The sequence below is a fragment of the Sus scrofa genome, chromosome 2 (assembly GCF_000003025.6).
Source record: "Sus scrofa isolate TJ Tabasco breed Duroc chromosome 2, Sscrofa11.1, whole genome shotgun sequence".
In the NCBI taxonomy this organism is placed as follows: Eukaryota; Metazoa; Chordata; class Mammalia; order Artiodactyla; family Suidae; genus Sus; species Sus scrofa.
The window spans coordinates 23,492,014-23,513,483 of record NC_010444.4 but is presented as its reverse complement, the minus strand read 5'-3'; the positions used below and the strand labels follow the sequence as shown (position 1 = coordinate 23,513,483).

At 36.6% G+C, this 21,470-nt stretch overlaps 1 long non-coding RNA gene across 1 annotated transcript in view; it reads right to left on the bottom strand.

Annotated features, from left to right (window-relative positions):
• The window catches only part of LOC110259276, a 92,248-nt gene continuing 86,951 nt past the window's right edge, over nt 16,174–21,470 (bottom strand). Inside the window, exon 3 of the long non-coding RNA XR_002341501.1 lies at nt 16,174–16,279. This is a non-coding gene — a long non-coding RNA (uncharacterized LOC110259276). The remainder of the gene's footprint in view (nt 16,280–21,470) is intronic.

Sequence of the window (21,470 nt, the reverse complement as noted above, 5' to 3'; positions counted from 1 at the left end):
ATGGACCATTCATGAGGTCAGCTATGTATGTTAGGAGGATATTCAGCAGAAGCGACAGTATCTAATGCAATGGAACTCTGTAGTGCATAAAGAATATTTGTGATTTCTACAGTATTACTTCTATATGCCTTATCTAACATCTGTAGTTAGAGTATCATAACAATAAATTTCAATAAAGGAGTTATAATTTGGCACTAAATTAGTAAAGAAAATAGTGGCTTGAGAATTCTCTTGAACAATTTTAATGCATTTGAGTATATAAAGCTATAGTAATCAAGTAGTAGATGAAAAAATAGACAAATGGATCAATGGAACAGAATAATGAGCCCAGGTATAGACCCACATAAATGTTGTCACCTGATCTCTGACAAAGCAGCAGTGGTAGTACGGTGGAGCAAGAGTCTGCTCAACAAGTGGTATTGGAACAACTGGACATCCACACATAGAAAAAATGGATACAGATACAGACCTTCCACCATCTTAAATCACAGAACTAAGTATAAAATACAAAACCATGAAATTCCTAGAAGACAATGTAGGAGAAAACTTATATGACCCTGGGTATGGCAATGACTTTTTAGGTACAGCACCAAAGGCATGATCCATGAAAGAAATAATTGATATGCTGGTCTTCTTTAACATTCAAAGCTTCTACTGTACAAAAGGCAATGTCAGGAGGATTAGAAGCAAGCAGTAAAGGACTATTATCCAAAATACACAAAGAACTTTAAAACTCAATAATGCGAAAACATTCTGCATGAGGCAGTCAACAAAATAAGAAGACAGCCTACTCTGGAGAGAAAATATTTGCAAATCATTTATCTGTTAAGGGATAATATCTAAAATAAACAAATAATTCAGACAACTTAAGAGCAAAAAATACCAACCAATCCAATTAAAAAATGAGCGGGGGATCTGAACAGATGTATTTCTATAGAAGACATAAAGATGGCTAAAGATACAGGAAAAGATGCTCAGCAACACTAGTTATCAGAGGAAATGCAAATCAAAACCACAATGAAATATCACCTCATACCTGTCAGAATGGCTCTTATTAAAAGTAGAAGACATGGAGTTCCCCTTGTGGCTCAGCAGTAACAAACCCAACTAGTATCCATGAGGATGCAGCCTTGATCCCTGCCCCGCTTAGTGGGTTAAAGATGCAGCGTTGCTGTGATCTGCAGTGCAGGCTGCAGATGTAGCTCAGATCTGGCATTGCTGTGGCTGTGGCACAGGCCAGTAGCTGCAGCTCCAGTTCAACCGCTAGCCTGGGAACTTCCATATGCTGCAGATGAGCTGTAAAAAAAAAAAAAATGTAAGTGTTCATAAGTCAAAATGCACTTAATATACTTAACCTATAGAATATCAAAGCTTAGCCAAGCCTCCTTTAAACCTGCTCATTAGCTTACAGTTGGGCATCATTTAATACACAGCCAGTCAGATATTGACTGTCTCATGTAATTTATTGAATACTGTGCTGAAGGTGAACAACAGAAAAGTTGTACGTGTACGGAATGTCTGTAAGTGCATTCATTGTGGACTCTGGTGATCACGTGGGTGACTGGGTGCTGCAGCTCTCTGTCACTGCACAGCATCCCAAGAGAGTTTTGTACCAAAGTTCTCTAGCCTGGGAAAAGATCACAATTCAAAGGACAGTTTCTACTGAATGCGTATCACTTTTTCACCATCATAAAATGAACCACAGCAAGTGGAAGACCATCTCTATTGCATACTTCAAGCATATTAAGAGAGTAACTCTTAACAATTCTTATAGCAAGAAAAAATATTTCTGTAACTATGTATGGTAATTGATGTTAACTTGACTTATTGCAGGAACCTACTGTAAGGTTGCATGTCAATAAAACCTCAAAAAAGAAAAGAAAAAAACTCCATTTAAAAAATGGGCAAAAGACTTAATTTTGTCTTTTTTAAAATTAAGGTTTATTTACAATGTCGTGCCAATTTCTGCAATAAAATTATGGTTGATTTACAATGTTGTGCCAATTGCTGCCAATTTCTGCTGAGTCATAGTGACTCAGTCATAGGTGTTTGTGTGTGTGTGTGTGTATACGCACATTCATTTCTAATACTATTTTCCATCAGTGTCTATCCTAGGAGATTGAATATAGTCCCCTGGGCTGTAGAGTAGGACCTCATTGCTTCTCCACTCTGAATGTAATAGTTTGCATCCACTAACCGCTAACTCCCAGTCCCTCCCACTCCGTTCCCCTACCTCTTGGCAACCACAAGTCTGTTCTCTGTGTCTGTGAGTTTGTTTCTATTTTGTAGATGGGTTCATCTGTGCCATATTTTAGATCCACATATAGGTACTATCATATAGTCTTGTCTTTCCCTTTCTGACTTACTTCACTTAGTATAATAATCTTTAGTTGCAAGGGCCAAAGACTTTAATAGACCCCTCATTAAAGAAAACATAAAGATGACAAAGAAGCATAGAAAAAGATGCTTCCCACATCATATTTTCTCTGGAAATGCTAATTAAAACAATGAGATAATATTATACACCTATTAGAATGACCAAAATCCAGAAGACTGACAACATAAAATACTCTTGAGAATATAGAGGAACAGAACTCTCACTCACTGCTAGTGGGAATGCAAAATAGTACAGCGACTTTGGAAGACAGTTTGGCTACTTCTTACAAAACTAAACATCAGTACAATCTAGTGCAATCTTGCAATCATTCTCCTTGATATTTACCCAAAGGAATTGAAAACTTTAAGCAAAAACCTGCACATGGATGTAAATTTATAACAGCTTTATTCCTCATTGTCAGCACAAGAAAGCATCCAATATATCCATCATAAAGTGGTTGGATAAATAAACTGTGACATCCGGATAATGGAATGTTACTCAATGCTAAAAAGAAATGAACTATCATACCATGAAAAGTCATGGAGAAATCTTAAAAGCATACTACTAAGTGAAAGAAAACAATATGAAAATGCTAAGTATGATATGATTCAAACTTTATGACATTCTAGGAAAGGTAAAACTATGGAAATAGTAAAAAGATCAGTGATTATCAGGGGTTTTGGAAGGTAGATGGGGAAGAATTTATAGGCAGAATACAGAGGATTATAGAGCAGTGAGAATACTCTGTATGACACTGTAGTGATGAATATATGCTGTTATGAATTTGCCCAAATTCATAGAATGTGCAACAGGAAGAATGAACTGTATTGTAGCCATAACCATAGGTTCATCAATTGTAATAAAAACTGTAGAGTTCCCATTGTGGCTCAGTGGGTTATGAACCTGACTAGTATCTAAGAGGATGCAGGTTCAATCCCTGGCCTCGCTCAGTGGGTAAATATAAGTATCCAGTGTTGGCTGTGAGCTGGGGTGTAGGTTGCAGAAATGATTTGGAACCCAGGTGGCTGTGGCTGTGGCTGTGGCCGTGGTGTAGGCCTGAGGCTGCAGCTTTGATTTAACCCTAGCCTGGGAACTTCCATATGCTGCAGATGTGGCCCTAAAAAAATAAAACAAACAAAAAATATACCAGTATGAGGGAAGAGATTGACATAGGGGGATGCTGTGTAAACGAGGGAGCAGGGAATCTCTGTACCTTCCTCTTAACATTTCTGTGAACCTTAAACTGCTCTTTAAAAAATTTCTTAAAAACTGTACTTGGGTGAATAATAATAAAATGATTTGTAGCAAATTAAAAATACGTAGAAAATAATGCCCAAGATGTTTTCAGAAGACAAGTTGTTAATGAGTTTCAAAGGAATGATAAAATGTGAGTTAGGTGGATAAAGAAAATTAATGACAAGAAGGAAACTGTGAAGTAAAAAATAGTCGTCAACATTAAATATAGCACATTATGAATTCAACACTTCACAATCAAATTTGCCTCATTTGTTGACTTGTGCGATAGAACTTAAAATTTTTGAAATGAAATAAAGAGGTGAGAACTCAGGAAATCAGGAATAAGGATCAGAACAATAAAAGCAAAGCCCTTGGAAAAACAATTCTCTAAGTTACATTAAATGTATCATATCTAATTCTTTCAACCACATTGCACAACAATTTATTTTATTGGTGGAAAGTTTATATTAATATATATATAGTACACTCTTGGTATCCGTGGCCTTTCTGTAATAATTATGCATATGTAGTGACTGAGACCTTATAAATGTCTATTAAAACATGTTCATTCATTACTTGGCCCAAATAAGAGGGCATCAGTTCCTATTCTGTCCTAGATTCTCTTTATTACTCCACGTGCACTTCTTGGGGAGTCATCTATTCCCCAGGCTTTGTTTGCTGCACATACGCATATGAAACTAACTTCAACCTCTCTTCTGGAATCCAAAACTATGTATCCAGTTGCCTGCTGTACGTCTCTTTTTACCTCCTAAATGCATAAATCCATACCTCCAAGTTCAGCCTCCTTTACTTTCCCTTCCTTAGCTTCTTGTTCACTGTTATCCGTTTGAGTACATGAAGCCACCATCATCTAATTGTTCAAATTAGAAATGTGAGCATTTTTCTTGACAACTCCTTCCACCTTATAATCAGGTCTAGTAAACTAATGGTTCTTATTCATTCCTCACTCTATAGGAAAAATACTTCTTCTCCACTCTAATTACCATTTATGCTTTTGATGTTAATAACTTAAAACACTTGAAAGCCCTCCTTGGAAATTTGAGTTTCCTTCTTTATTGCCTTTGTTGTTCGTTCGTTTCTTTCTTTCTTTCTTTCTTTCTTTCTTTCTTTTTTCTTTTTCTCCCCTTAATTTTGCCTCCAAAAGAAGCTTTATAAAACAGCAATCTTATCTTTCCAGTCACCTGTATAAAACTTACTATTGGCTATCCATTTACTTCAGTAGAAAGCATATAATTTTCTACATCCGGTTTTAAAATCTTAAGAGAATTATAGATTCACCTGCAGTCAAAAAGAAATAACACAGAGAGAGCCTGTGTACCTTTTACCCAATTTTTCCCAGCGGTAACTTACTGTGTAACTGTGCCATGCCAACACAATCAGGAGATTTGTATTGATACTATCCACTGAGCTTATAACTTTTTTTTGTCTTCTTAAGGCCACACCCACGGCACATGGAGGTTCCCAGGCTAGGGGTTGAATTGGAGCTGCACCTGCCAGCCTGCCCCACAGCCACAGCCATGTGGGATCTAAGCTGCATCTGTGACCTACACCACAGCTCACAGCAATGCCGGATCCCCAAACCCCTGAGCAAGGTCAGGGATCAAACCTGTATCCTCATGAATACTATTCGGGTTCATTAACCTCTGAGGAGCCACAACAGGAACGCCATAATTTTTTTTATTATGGTTTATTAAACCCTTCATGATGTGGCCTCTGCTGAACACCTTCATCATTATTTTCCAGTTAGCCAAATGTCAAAAACTTTTTTGGTTATGACAACAGTTAATTATATGCTTTATCTATCGCTTGTTTTGCAACTTTCATAATGCTTTCCCGATATTTGACTTCATTATTTTCTTAAAAGAACCCCATTACGTAAGAAAAGTATATATCTTCAGTTATCATGTCACAAATGAGCAATGTTTAGAAAATACATTGTTCAATTTGGAATGACAAACCAGGTCAGTGGCACTTGGGTGAAGTGGTGAAAGACAGAAAATTGGATGTTTATCATGTACCTAGACCCACACTTGTGCTATATCATCTAATCTGCAAAACTGCCGTGTGAAAGAACCCCCCTGCGATACTTTCTATCATCTCATGAGCAAAACCACTCCTTTTATAGATGAAGCTCACTGAGGTTATGTAATTTACATAATATCATATTATCGCTAAGTGGAAGATTTTACCTTTGCCACCATCTGCTTTTCAAACTCCATGTAAGCTTTAGCCCACTTAAAAATCACTTGCAGAAGTTTGGAATTGCACCCTGCAAGTTGCTATAAGAAGTTAATTCTCCTTAAAGTTGAATACTCTGTTTTGAACGTCTAAGAAAGTAATTAAGAAGCTAAAATTTGAAGTTTGTTGTTTTATGAGCCCACTTGTTTTGGCCTGGTCATTTAGAATAATTATAAGTGTTTGTGACCAATTTAATGTTAAGACTTCATTTGCACACTCATGGAGAGATGATGATCTTGACGTTCCCATTTGCTTAGTGAGAAATAGTTTGAAGAAAGCAGGGATACACCAAAGTATCCATTAGAAAGGTATGTCAAGATGTAAGCTGTGGATTCTTCTCTTCTAACTGCAGTTTCACTTCCACACATTCCTACAGAGTTGTAAAACGGCTTACTTCTGTTGGAAACTGTTGCCTTTTGTGTAGGAGGCAGATGGCATTTTCTTGGCAAGCTACAGAGTGGATTTGCAGAACTAGCAAAGAGGGGAGGGGACAGAGGAGGAGAGAGAACTGTTTTCTTATGGCACTTCTTTAAGCAGCAGCTGCTGTGGTGCACAGTTGACTTACCACGGGGCATCCATCCCCAGATGAAAGGAGTGGTGATCTCTAGGGACCCCCATTAAAACTTATTGTAAGTCACAAAAGAAGACACACATTCCAATCCCCATCTGAATACTATATAGCATTCATATTTATTTGCAATGAGATGAAGGTCTGTTCAACCTGCCACCCAAGGCCGAACAGGGAATAACCTATGTTATAACCTAATATATATGAAATATATTATATATATGAAATATATATGAAATATATTATTTCATATAATAATCTATGAAAAATAGTAATGGCAGCCTCTCCTATTTTGTATCATACTATCATTGTTTGAAACAAGATTGACTTGTAACAACTATACACAGGAAACCCTAGGATTACATTTAGGTTCCAGATGTGGTTTGTTCACTTCAAATAGAATTTGAAAAAAAATGGCGAGTTATAAGTATTTAAAAAGAAGACTTCATATAAACATCTGGATTACTGTCAAGCATCAACATGTTAGACCTGAAGAGATGATGGAGCACTCTGTGGAAAATCTCTCATGTGCCTTTTTCCTTCTTGTGTTCAGAATTTTTATTTATTTATTTATTTATTCATTTATTTATTTATTTATTTATTTATTTTTTGCTTCACCCGTGGCACGCGGAAGTTCCTGAGCTAGGGCTTAAACCTGTGCCACAGCAGTGATCCGAGCCACCGCAGTGTTAATTCTGGATCCTTAACCTGCTGCACCACAAGGGAACTCTTGTTTAGGCCAGTTTTTAATCTTAAGTCAGAGAATATGTAATCACTTAAAACTATCATAATTACAAGAGAACATGTCAGGCTGAACTAATAAAATTAGCTCATTTCAGTTTGGAGAATCCTGAAGTTACTAGACTTCAGTAAGACATTCTGTAGTTGTTTAGTATGTTTTCTAGAATTGAAAGTGACATTAGATATCTAGTGACTTGTAAAATGTGGCCCACGGAGTCCTTGATACTTACGGAAGAGACTCAGTCACCCTTCCTAAAACCCCTTCTCTAGTCAGAACTATTCCAACTATACATGTGTTTTCCATGTGGCAAGGATTCACATATCTTAAAGATTTCACTCTTGGGGAAAATAATTTTAAGGACTGTTTTATGCCTAACTTGCTTTGTAGAGGGAAACACAAGCCAAAAAGTAAAGACATTTGCCCTAAATCATCTGGTTTATAGGAGTTCGGTTAGAGGGATTAGATTCTTTCCCATCGCCAGGATTCAAGAAGGAAGAACTTTTCTGGAGCTCCCATTGTGGCTCAGTGGTAATGAACCTGAGTAGTATCTATGACAATGAGGGTTCGCTCCCTGGCCTCGCTCAGTGGGTTAAGGATCTGGTGTTGCTGTGACTGTGGTATAGGCCAGGAGGGAACTTCCATATGCCCCAGGTATGGCTCTTAAAAAAATTTTTTTTTACATATGTTTAGAACAAATTTCCTCCCTCCCTCCCTTCCTTCCTTTCTCTTTTTAAAGGCTGCACCTATGGCATATGAAAGTTCCCAGGCTAGGGGTCAAATCAGAGCTTCAGCTGCCGACCTATGCCACATCCAAAGCAATATGGGATCCAAGCTGCATCTGCAACCTATACCATAGCTTGTGGCAATGCTGGACCCTTAACCCACTGAGCAAGGCTTGGGATTGAACCTACATCCTCATGGATACTAGTCAGATTCTTAACCGGATGAGTGACAATGGGAACGCCTAGAACAAATTTTCTGAGACCCCATCCTCCAGGGAGACTTCAGGATCTTGGGCTAATGGAAATCCTAAGCCTCGATTGCATTGCTATACCCCAGACTCGTTCAGGAGTATCAATATTTGGGGGAAAAACTAAGTCCGTGAAATCATACTCTACCCCATACCCTAAGCACACACCCATACAGGTCTCTGCTGGACATTCTTCTTCTACCCATGATGACTACAGAAGATTTCCACATTAATTAAGAATATGAAAGTTTTCTCCCTAACAGTGCTTTTCAGCATGTCTTGACACCTGCACCCCACTACCGTTAGAACATGGTGGCCCCAATTGTTTTTCCCAAGTATCCTGCTAGGGAGGCAATGTAGTGAAAAGATGTGTTTGGAGTTAAAATCACTAACGTTTGGATTAATCTACTAGCAGTGCAAATGTACGCCCACTATTTAAACTCACTGAGCCTCAGTTTCCTCATACTTAAAACATGGAAATAATACTGTCTACTTTGTATATGAATCATTAGAATGAAAGAAAAAACTTTGAAGGTTTCTAACACGCTGTCTGACAAATAGAGTAAACAGATATCATCCCCTCTCCCAGGGTGATCAGCTAATCAACTTGAAATATCCTTCTCAAATGACATTTGCATTTTAGTCATGGCCATTAATGTTTTAAGTCACAGGATTAGGTACATGAGAATTTTAGTCACTGCCAAAGATGGAGGAAGTTAAAAAAAAAAAAAAAAAAACTTGTTTTCTCTGAAAGTATTTCTGAGCAAGGCCGTAACTACTTCATAATATCTGAAAGATAGTAGCTTTCCTCCCCCTCCCCCCAAAAAATCAGATTATTTGTATCTGTCCATAATTGTATATAAGGCATATTCAAAATAATTTTAAAATATGTTGTTGGATTCTTTCCTCTTCCTCATAGAAAATTACTTTCAGGAAGCAGGTAGAGCCACCTAAGTAACTTAGAGAAGCAATTGGCATTTGGAAAGAGTGTTTTTTTTCATAAGATCAAATCAACCCAACTCTCAGAAGTATCTTAAACCCTTTGGTGACGAGCTCTGTCCCTTTCCTGTGGAGTTGATCTAGAGGAGCCCTAGTATCAGGGCTGCTAAAAAGACATGGGTCCTAGGGAGTAAATGTGAACTAAATAAAAACACAGCAGCAGGGAACCAGGCTTCATTTGCGCTTCTTTGAAACGTAAAAATAACACCTAGCATAGTCAAGAATCCCTGGCTGCACATCACAATGCATAAAATAAAAGGCACAATCTGAATGAAAAGCATCTCATTCCCAGGGACAGACTTCTCAAGGCTTTGCAGTTTGAACAGCTACTGAATACAGGGCCTCCCACTTTCTTTTTTCCCTCTCTCCTCCAGGGGTAACCTAGTGTTCCAGACACAACCTTAATTGGCCTGCTCTGGTTTACCAGGGCCATCTGCTGTGGCTTCTAAGATGGTCTCTAGGGTCTCTGTTCTTTTCCCTGAGCAAAGCAGGGATCCTTCACTCTGTCTTGCATAAGCTGCATGCTAAATTTTTATATATGTTAATCTCACTTTAAAGACTTCTTTTTTTTCTAAAGGAAAATGTTCTTTTAAGAGTCACTCTGGTGTTTTTGAAGACGTTTGTGCATAACTTCTCTATTGGCAATGTGGAACAGAGTCATTTTTTTTGAAAAAAAGCAAAAAAATAAATTAAGAAAGAGACATTCAATGTCTAAACAAGAAGTCTTCTTTATATTTGTGAATAAAGCTGGATGCATAAGAACACATTTAGCACAGAATGGAATTTGTCTGCATTAGGGAAATGGGTTTATGATGTTCCCTTCTCCTTAGCAAACATATTGTGCTGTCAAAATGAATACTGAAGCTCTCAGTGTCTGACTCCCACTCCCAAAATCAGTATTTTCAAATAATCAGTTTCACTGCACGTTATTTTGAGTGAGTTTTGCCTAATGTCACTTTCCTTCCAAAGTCATTGATATTGTCAAAATAATTGTGGGACATTTTGCAGCGGGCACCTGCAATTATTCTTTTCCTGTTCTATAAAATGTTGAGCACATGCAGATTTTAGAGAGGCAAAAACTCACTTTTTCATGAATTCCTGCCTGAGGATAGCTGTAGCATTTATTGTCTGTACATATTGCTCTGGCATAAAGAGAATTATAGATAATTCTTATTAAGGGTTTACTGTAGTCCAGATATTTTTCCAAGTGTTTTGTATGAATTAACTCATTGTGTCTTTTGTGTTAACACTATTTTAAAATAATCATAGTTATGAATCAAGAAGCCACCATAGGATATGTGTCAGACTCAGATAACTTTGAAAAGTACGAAACTAATTGGTAGAAATCTGTCACAGTGACATAAAAAACAAACAAACAAAAAAACCAAAACAGTAACTGTGGTGTTTTTTTCTTTTTCAGTCACAAATTCATCCTCAAATAACAAACGCCATTTTGTTTATTGTTTTTTTTATTTTATTTTGAGATTCAGATCACAGTTAAAACTCTTTCTTTAGAAGAATGTTACTTGTTTTTTCAGTATTTATCATTTCTTATCTCTGTTTAAGGACGCCTGCAGAACTGATTGTATCACAAATAAAAAGGGTGTGCAGTTATTTGTTGTTTCCTTCTATAGTTGATTTCAGTTTGTTCTTCCAGTCAGCAAAAAAGAGAGACATTTTTACGTAAAGCACTTTGTTTTAGAAGCTTTCTAGTCTATCTGATAAATATTGTAAATCATTAATAAACCATCATGATTTCATTCTCTCGCATTTAATCTAATATTTACTCATAAATTATAGCTGTGACACATGAAGCCATATCACAGCCAGAGATGGGAACATAAGGCTTTGGATTTCTCATTTGATTTTGTTCTTCATTTATTTAGCAGTGCTGCTCTTCATGTTCTAAATGTGCATATGAAAGACAAGGAATGACTAAGTTAAAATCCCAATTAAAAAGGAAATATGGGAGTCCCATTATCTTTTCTAACTCCATCATTAGCTATTTTAAACTCAGTTACTCTAGGCGGTGATAAAGACTTGATTTCAAGTCTGTCAAATGCCATACTGTCTTGAGAAAAGATATGACTAAATTTATACAAGAATATTTTTTTACTCCAGGGCCTTGAATAAATTTGGAAAGTAAAAACACCAGTGTTAATTATGTTATTTTAATATTTATAATTTTTTTTTTTATGGCCACACCGATGGCATATGGAAGTTCCCAGGCCAGGGATTGAATCTAAGATGCAGCTGCAACCTATGCCACGTGGCAACACTGGGTCCTTTAACTTGCTGCACTGGGCTGGGGATTGAACCTCTGCCACCTCTTTCCTCAGTAACCCAAGCTGCTGCAGTAGGATTCTTAACCTACTGTGCCACAGTGGAAACTCCAGTATTTATCATTTTAATATTAATTTTTTATTTACAAAGTAATTCGAGTGAAGGATTTGATTTATTTAGAAATAGAATACAACTAATTTGTATAAAAGTTTTAAAGCTGCTGAAAGTTACTATTCCTTTACCACTGTAGTTGGTTATCTGGTCAAGATTTAGGTGCAATTTTTATTGTCTAGGGGATTAGTTAGTATTTGATTAATGCAGTCTCATCACCTTGAGATCAAGCCAAGGATCTCTGTCTAGGAAAAACCTGGAAGATGTCATCACAGCCTTGCTATTTACTTAAATAAATGTGTTCCTCAAGTGGAAAATCAGAATTGAGTAAAGTAATAGCCACAATGTAGGGCTGGTATTCTCTCATAGGTACAAATAAGGCACATAGAGACAAAGTTTTATAGTTTTTAATTTTTTTCTTATTTATTTTTCTTATAGGGAAAATTATTAATGTGAGTATTTCAAAAATGTCTAAGCAAATAATAGGGAAATTAATAAAAGAATCATGATGACATGCGGGAAAAGAAGGCTTTTATAATCTTCAACTCTTCATTGATAGCCTCAGTTAAGAAAATTTATCAGAGAACATCAAGATAATCAATATCATCAGATCAAGGAATATTGATGAATAACAATATTGATGAATATTCAAGATCTATGAATTCAGTCAACCATGGGGTGGGTGTGTGTGTGTGTGTATGTGTGTACACATTTTATATACACATACACACACACATATATATTCAGATAGAAGAGAGAAAAATGAAACAGATATAGAGAAAAATGTTGAGAGAATAACTTTTGTCAACCTCCATAGAGAATGGAAGAGCAGATAGCATCCTTAATTCTTCAGAGCATTCCAGTGACTGGTACTCATCTGGGTGACCAAACTTTATCCACCCTGGCTTCCAAGAGGTGATTCTGTATCTGTTCATTTTTGAGCTTATACTTGATGAAATGAGCATAAACAGAATATGGAGTGATCCAAATAGAATTATTTTTTAAATTTAAAGTAAGAAGTACTGGTGATATACTTCTCCGGGAACGTCGCCTCTCGGCCTTTTGGTCAAGATCAAGTGTAGTTCTCTGGCTATGACAACATTCTGTAGTTTTCTGACGTGTTACTGTTGGGGGAGGCTTTGCGAGAGGTATGTAGGAACTCTCCGTTATTTTTACGTTTTCTTGTGTAGATAATGACCTAGCATTTAGATATCGGTTTCTAATGCTATTCTCCAATAAAGGAGTCCAAGAGTCCTTAGATAAATGGCTGATTCTAGGCCTGAGGCAAGGAATATACAGGATGATCTGCAGCATCCCCTACTGACAAAGTAGAAAAGTGTTCAAAAAGTTTCACAATGGTAGAGATATGCTAAAGGGACCCAGAAGCCAATGAAAAAAAAAAAAAAAAAAAAACTCCCGGTGCCCCAAACTGGGAAAAATTGAGCTACAGTATAAATAAATAATACTGCATTCTAACACAAAGTATGAAATAAATATCCATGAGTCCGTAACTGTTATAAATAAATGATTGAATAAATAAGTAGGGGAGAATAGAAAAATCTCCTAGGATAAAGAAATCATAATAATATACGTAGATACTTTGACCTCCGTGGGATGGAGCATCATTCCTCACTTCATAGGTATGAGTTGCACCGACTTCCTTCAAGACGATTGTACGAAAAGATAAGAACAAGAGTAACGCTACAGTAGAGAATTCTGACAGGAACCACCTTAGCCAGGTGATAATGTTTACATCAGGAGTTATAAGTCATGTTACAGTTTGCACCCTTGATATGAGATATGATGAAAATATCATTTCATTGCTGTGGTCCTCCTCTCCAGATCCCATAACCCCAGTTCCCTCATGAGAGGAACATCTGGTAAATCCAAATTGAGAGACATACCATGAAATATGTGGCCAGTAATCTTCAAAACTGTCAAAGTGATCAGAAGTAAGGAAAGTTTGAGACATTATCATAGCCAGGAAGGAGCCTAAGGTGACAGGATGACTAAATGTAATGTGGTCCCCTGGGTGGCTCCTGGAAGATAAAAAAAGTCGTTGGATAAAAACTGAGAAAATATGAATATAGACTTTTGTTCATAATAATGTAATAGTATTGATTCAGTAATGGTGACAAAAATGCCACACTGGTAAAAGACATTAATTATATGAAAAACTGGATGTGGTGTATATCTCTGTACTGTGTATATCATTTTTCTGTAAATTTACAACTGTTCTAAAATTAAAAGTTTTCCAGAAATACATTAAAAAAACAAACAAACTATACTGGCTGTGGTTTTTACCAGATTAATTAGTAATTTAATTTGATAGACCTCCTTGTTGAATAAACCAAGCTATCGCCATTTAGACCTTACACATACACACACTATTTTCTTAAAATTTTGCTTGAGTACGACCTTTACTGTTATTGTGGTCGGTCTGCTTTGTATAAATACACCATTTCCATTTTTAGAACTTTACCATACATTTTACTATCTGATTGCCTACCTCAGTTTTCTCGTTTGTAAAATCAGAATATTAGCATCTACTCACTGTATGGCACTAAGATTCCAATCAAATTATATTCATAAGGCACTAGCAGACTTTTCTGGCTACAGAATAATGTTTACATGAATAAATATCTGAATTTAACTTTCCTAAAGGTGGGCTATGTATCATGATTGAAATGCATGTTCTCTAGAGAAGCTGGATTAAATGCTAATATACCTATGAATTCAATAATTGTATTTTAAAATCAAGGAAATGAATCTCCATTCATTGTTAGCATTGCTTTTAATTTTTTCAGTATAGAAATATATCTGTAGCAGTTTGTGTATTCTTTTTTTATACATATAATGATTTTTCCCCATTATAGCTGGTTTACAGTGTTCTGTCAATTTCCTACTGTATGGCATGGTGACCCAGTTACACATACATGTACACATTCTTTTTTCTCACATTATCATGCTCCATCATAAATGACTAGATATAGTTCCCCGTGCTACACAGCAGGATCTCATTGCTAATCCATTCCAAAGGCAATAGTCTGCATCTATTAACCCCAAGCACCCCATCCATCCCACACCCTCCCCCTCCCCCTCGGCAATTGCTACTTAAATTTTTTTTTCCTAATTGGTTGTATAGCAATATCTCATTGCAACTGAAATTTGCAGTTCTGTGATTATTAATCAGAGTGATAGATGTGTTGGGAATTTAGGATTAATAGATGCAACCTATTGCCTTTGGAATGGATAAGCAATGAGATTCTGCTGTCTAGCACTGGGAACTATATCTAGTCACTTTTGATGGAGCATGATAATGTGAGAAAAAAGAATGTATACCTGTAAGTGTAACTGGGTCACCTTGCTGTACAGTAGAAAATTGACAGAGCACTGTATACCAGCTATAATGGAAAAAAATAAAAATTATAAAAAAAAATGAGGGTGAGTTTGTGTATTCTAAAGATAGTGAGAGCCATCTCTCCCACCCCACATGTTGTTCTGCAGTATGACCTTGCCCCTCCTGTTTCAGGAGGTGGAGCTTCATTTCATCCTCCTTGAATCTAGGGTGGGTTTAGTGACTTGCCTGCATAAGCTAGGAGTCTCATGTGACCCCCTATGCGCCTGTAGATGGGCTCAGAGAGAAGGCCATGCAGCTTCTATCTGCGAGCTCTTCCTCTCAGATGCAACCCCTCCTCGAAGTAAGTTGACCCTCAGGACCCAGCAACCAATGGGAAGCCCAAGTCCTAAGAAAATTCATGAGTAGGTGCTTTTGTGGGCAGGCCCCCGATGAGTCCAACCTTGGAGCCATCCCATGCCAGGAACCAGGTGCATAATGGACAGAAATGAATGAATAAACCTTTGGATGGCCTTAGCCCCCATCTTTTTGAGTCACTCAACATGTTGAATTTTTCTAGCTGAAGCTTCTGATAGTGTGGAACAGAGATAAACCATCCTCATTGTTCTCCTGTATTTCTCACCCATGGAATCTGTGATTATTGTTGCGTCACTCACTTAAGGTGATATGTGTGTGTGTATTTTGCTTTTTAGGGCCACACCCCTGAATATGGAAGTTCCCAGGCTAGGGGTCAATTTGGAGCTACAGTTGTCAGCCTATGCCACAGCCACAGCAACACCAGATCCAAGCCTGGTCTGCAACCTGCACCACAGCTCACAGCAATGCTGGATCCTTAACCCACACCGAGCAAGGCTGGGGATAGAACCTGCATCCTCACGGATACTAGTCAGATTTGTTTCTGCTGCGCCACAACGGGAACTCCCTGAGGTGGTATATTTTGCAATGATTGATAACCATAGGAGACTTGTCACATTTTCTAGATCTTAATTGTCTGTCCGTAAAGTTTAGTAGTTTATGTTTTATTTGTTTTGCTTTGTTTCATTTTTTAGGCTCCTGTATTTCTTACTGGAAGAATTCATATGTATTTCATTATGCATTAAAGTATTTGCTTCTATTGTCTATGTGAGATATTTCTTTCTGTTTTATACTCTGGTTGGGTTATTCATTTAAAAGTTTTCAATCCTTTTTCTTTAGATTTTCAGTTTGATGATAAGTAGTCTACAAATAATAATATTACTCTACAGTATTTACATCTTTAAAATTTTTCTTACCTTTGTGAATTGTCTGAAACCACCTCTAGATATGTGAAATTGTGAATAGAATATGCATTCTCTTCTTTTCCTTCATATGAATGCACATGCTTCTAGTTAATTTCACTGTTAAACATGATAATTTATTTAGTTAGTTATTTGTCCAAAATACTATTTAGATCAGCTTTTGATGTTTCTGCATTCTTATGGCACTCTTGTAGCTGTCAATGTCTCTTTTAATACCTTCAATGTTCTTTTTTTTAAATGTTTCATTAGAGTTGTTTCTCATCAGTGTTCTTTTTTTAACTGTCATTCTCTGATTTTCTTTCTGTTTTTGAGTTTTATGAGACTAGGATCTGTATCACCACAGCTCAGCATAATTCTATCACCAACTTAGCATATGGTTGTATTTGTTGATTGACAGACTTAATAAAGAAAAAATGATAAATAAGATATAATTTTTTCATGTTGCTCTTGCAAAGGATTGATTTTAACTGGATTTACAGCCTGTAAGTGTAGTCGAGGGTAAAACATCCCAGAGATTTCTAAGTGTTTGTTGGTATCCTTAGTTTTTAGAGCTTTGTGACTGAGACTCCTTACTGTGTTTTCTTAGGCATTTGAAAAGGAAGTCAAAAGAGAACAACTAGGTGTGCACTATCACAGACTAAAAGAAAACATTTATCCTTGGGAAGGGTGAACATGAAGGGAAAAAAAAAAGCCTTCAAAAATAGTGTTAATTTTTAATTCTCCTCATGATTTATCTTACCAAAGAAAAAATCAATATTACCAACTCTTATGCTTAAAATCATCAATTCTTTCCTCCTAATATCTTTGGAATATATTAAAGCTATTGACCAACTCTTATGTACTTACGGACTAGACTAAGTACCAAGCATTCTGAGTTTTATATGTATGAGTAAATTTCTGCTTTTAGTGTATATCAGATATAACAGGCTTATGGAATGAGTCTTAAGTAATAAAGGCCAAGTGACCAGATAAGGTAACTTATATATGCATGCTCTTTTGTTCTTCGAGATACTGGAACCATTAGACACCAATTTTTTCCCAGTTTGAGGTCCTTTGTTTGTTGTTTCTTAACATTTGAATTAGAACATATTGCTTATGGATCCTAAAACTTCCTGTCTCATTGAGAGTGTAATACAGACCAGGTCTAAATTACATTGTAGTGTTTCAAACTGTCACTGAATAGTGATATCCCCTACATCTTTCTTGGTGACCTTTGTGCAGTAATAAAATATCCTGTCTCCCTGGCATTTTTACTTTCATAGTTTTCTCTTTTCACTCCTTAGGGCACTTTTCCAGACCAGCTTGAGTTTCTGAATAGAATTGTGTGATTTAGGCATCATAGCACCTGACAGCAGTAGAGAAACAGTCTTCCCTACAGAATTTATGGATTTTTCAGAATGCTATCTGGGATGTCTCCTCTACCCACATCACTGATTCATGAGTTCATCTTTGGCAAGATAGCCAGAGAATTACCTTTCTACAGAGAACTGATAACTTCTTGGGGAAGAAGAGGGTCAGCCTGTCCCTGGGTGAATACCATACGACATAAAGCTCAAATGTTGTAACGCTGTAAAAAGTCATCAAGTATTTTATAAAATGAGGTTCTTGCTGCTTGGATTCCATCAGGCAGCAAATTTTGCTCTGATTACCTTAAGTCGCATCTTCTTTTTCTCAGCATCCCTCTGTCTGTAGCTTATCGCTTTTCCTCTAAAGGGGACTTGATGTTCTGTCAATTTCCCCACTGTCTATGGTACTGTTTTGTGCAGATAGTATCTTAAAATTTAAAAAAAAGAATCTGAACAACAAAACAATGTCAATCCGTCTTTGCCTTTTCGCAGAATTTCCTAAGGTCTGAAAAACCTTCCAGCAGTTGATGACATTAGAACAGAATTAGATCTCTGTGTTTGTGTCTCATAGTTTTGCAAACCTTATATAAGCTCTTTAAGAAAAAAACAAGCAAAGCAAATGCTTTCTCTTTTGTTTAGAACTTGAGTCGCAGGTAGCAGAAATTCTTCCTAACATTTGTATTTCCACTCCATGTTTAATTATTGGCACATGTCATCTGGTTTGTGAGATCTCCAAATCCATTACTACTGACAGTAATGGATTGCTAATGTAAAAATAGATGAGTTTCTTGTTTTCTGTATAGAAAGCAATTATTATAAAGGTAGAATGGATACTACCTAGTGGGAACCTTCCAGGACCTTTGTACTCAAAATGGGCAGTCTGAGGACCCCCAGGAGGCTTCTTAGAAATGCAGGATCTTGGTTCCACCCTAGACCCACTGAAACAGAATCTGCATTTAACTAAAATCCCCAGGTGATTTGAATGCATATTAAAGTTTGAGAAGTACTGTTCTAGAAACCGCATCAGATTGTCTGTACATTGTCATATATATTGCTCAACTCAGTGTTTCAGTGTAAATAAGTATTATTAGTCCCATTCTAAGGATGAGAAATATGGCTCAGAAGATATTAATTTAAAATTTCTCAAGGTTATACAGCAAATAAATTAGGATGAATTGTTGGACAGGATTTGGCAGAATTCGAACCCGTATATACCTGACTAAAGTCTGTGCAAAGGACCTATTCTTTCTTTATTTTTTAATATGGTAATCTTTGTTAAATCTTATGTGAGTGCGCTCAGAATATTTGGATGTCTTCAAGAGACTAATCTGGGATTTATAGAATGTAACTGGGAAAACAGAAATTTTCAGCTTCCTCAAATGAGTTTGATAAGGAAGTTATATTGTGTAAAACTAATGCCACTAGCACTAACACATGTTCAACAGCGCTTAGAACTTGCATGTCTTAACAAACTTCAGTTTAAGTGTGTAAAGATGATTTCATGCTTTCTTTTATTTGCTACTTAAGGCAATACTAATGACAGGGTTTTTTCTAAAATACCATGGTAAGGCCTAAGTTAAACTAAACATGGATTTACAGTAATCAAATTAAACAAGTTCATGGGGAAAATATGAAAAGATGAGCTGAGCTAAAGCATCTCTTCATTTCTTTGTAAATGTTATAAAATTGTGGTAAAACTTGCACACTACTGCTAGATTCTGGATGTGAAACGCTGTGAACTCTTAAATTAAGTAATGTAATTTTTTTAGGAAAATAGGCCTGAAAATCTTTGCTCATGTCTAATGCAATAACTATGCTGATTGTTAAGATATGGCAGAAAACTAAAGGTCTTCTCTGCAGTTACTACTCAAAATTAGAATGAAGTATTAATGCAGGGACTATATATTACAGATAAACAATCAGAGGCGATCTGACAGGAGATTTTTGTAAGAGATTCAGGTAGGAACTGTGGTTCAAATGTGAAAATGTTCTAATTTCCAGGACTCCTTGGGGCAGAATATCAGGATAAGAAAAGAATTCTCAGAATAAGAAATGCATGTTTCCTTTACCTATGAGTTATTTCCCATAAAGAAACTCCAGGGCTAGCCATAAAAAATGCTCAGAAATAGTGAGCTAAGGGGGATGCAGTACAAATTAAATGTTTTTCAATTTCTTTTGACAAGGATGAATTTTTTGTTCTAAACATTTGTATTTCAGACTCTTTTTGTTTATAAACTCTGGCCAAAAACTTTAATCTTTCCACAATAAAGAGTGGTTTCATCTTAGCATGCCATATGTAAATAACAAGTTTTCATTCTTTTTCTTTTTTGATGATAAATAGTATGATGTTTTGTTCTTTGATGAACAATCTTTTTCAGTGAATTTTATTTCAAAGTCATTTATAAGAATCCATTGAAGCTGAGTATTAAAGAATCCATTGAACTTGCTTCAGGAATGTCAGCAAGAAGCATCCTTGTGTAACATTGATGACATTATATTATTTGCACTTTTAATTGAATGTTTAAAAGGTTCTGTTTTGATGTCTTAGTTTCGGCTGAAGTCCCTAAATTAAATACAGTTAAGCATCACCATGCCTTCTTTAAATACATGCATTTGATTATCTGTGTAAGACTTCCCATTAGGGTGACTCTTGGCTTTTTGGACTTCTGACCCTTCACCCAAACTTAAGTCAAACATGATGATAAGGCTAAGGCAAGACTGATTGTGAGGGAGACCCATGGTGAGGATTTCTTGGGAGAGAGATAATGAATAACTGTCAAGTTCTCTCTTCTCTGTCAAGATGGGAACAGGTAATCAGGTAATGTCTGTCTTAAGCCAGGGAATGGGCCTTCAGTATATCCCTTTACAAAGCATCTGATGTATTTTCTGGGGTATGAAGGAGACAGAAACAAGTATACCTTTTGCCTGGAACATTCCAAAGCAGGACTGAGAATGAACTGCATATGCAGTGATAGTCATGAGGCAAAACAAATGTTTCCTTGTCCAGGGTGGATTCCATAAAAGGTGACTAAAGGTGCATCCTCATGAAGGGACTGCCCTCAAGAGTGCTGCTTGGGGACACCAACTGAACAAAGCTACATGGAGTATAGGGCCAGAAACACACATGCAGTGGGGAAATCATATCTTATGCTAAAGAAAACATTTTTAGATAATTTAATGATAAGCCCATTTCAGAGTGGTGTTACAATATTAAGTTAATGGGAAAGACCTCTATTAGGCTACTTTGAAGACTCTGTCTTGGTGACATCATTTAATGAGAACAAGAGAATTATAAAACAATAGTGACTTAAAACAAAGGAAAAAATATCTGGTTAAAGCCACTAGACTTGAATGACAATAAACTAGTATTCATTGGCATTCACAGGGGCAGATGACTAACCAGTTTCCTAGAATAAGCATTAATTCAAATAAAGTTCATCAGAAAATCATGGAAGCATTTTATCATATGTTAAGAATTTATCCCCAAAGGAGGTGGAGAATTAAGTCTCTCCAAGAAAAAAAAATTGAGTTTGGAACATACACATCAGAGGTCATACCTTTGATACTCCAAAAAAGTATATAATAAGAGAACCCACACCGGGAATGAAAGTCTGAGAAGATCCCATCTAGGTATGTGAGGCTGAATGGTGGCTGAAGGAGACAGGAAAGGGCAGCCCCCAAATACAACCCCTGTGAGCATCTTTCAAAACCAAAGGATACCAACACCAGATTCCTTGTATCTACCAAATCTGTGTTTTTGTGCATCTCCCATGCCACCCTCCCTTTGGAGGAGGCAGAGCCCAGGACAGCCTAGTAAGTGTGACAGGAAGAATGGAAAACTAAGGTGAAGTAAAGAAGCCAGTGAAGATAGAACTGAGAAGAACCCTGTGCCACCCTTCCAGCACAAAGGCCCTTCCAGATCCCTGCCTCTTGTTTGCAGAAAA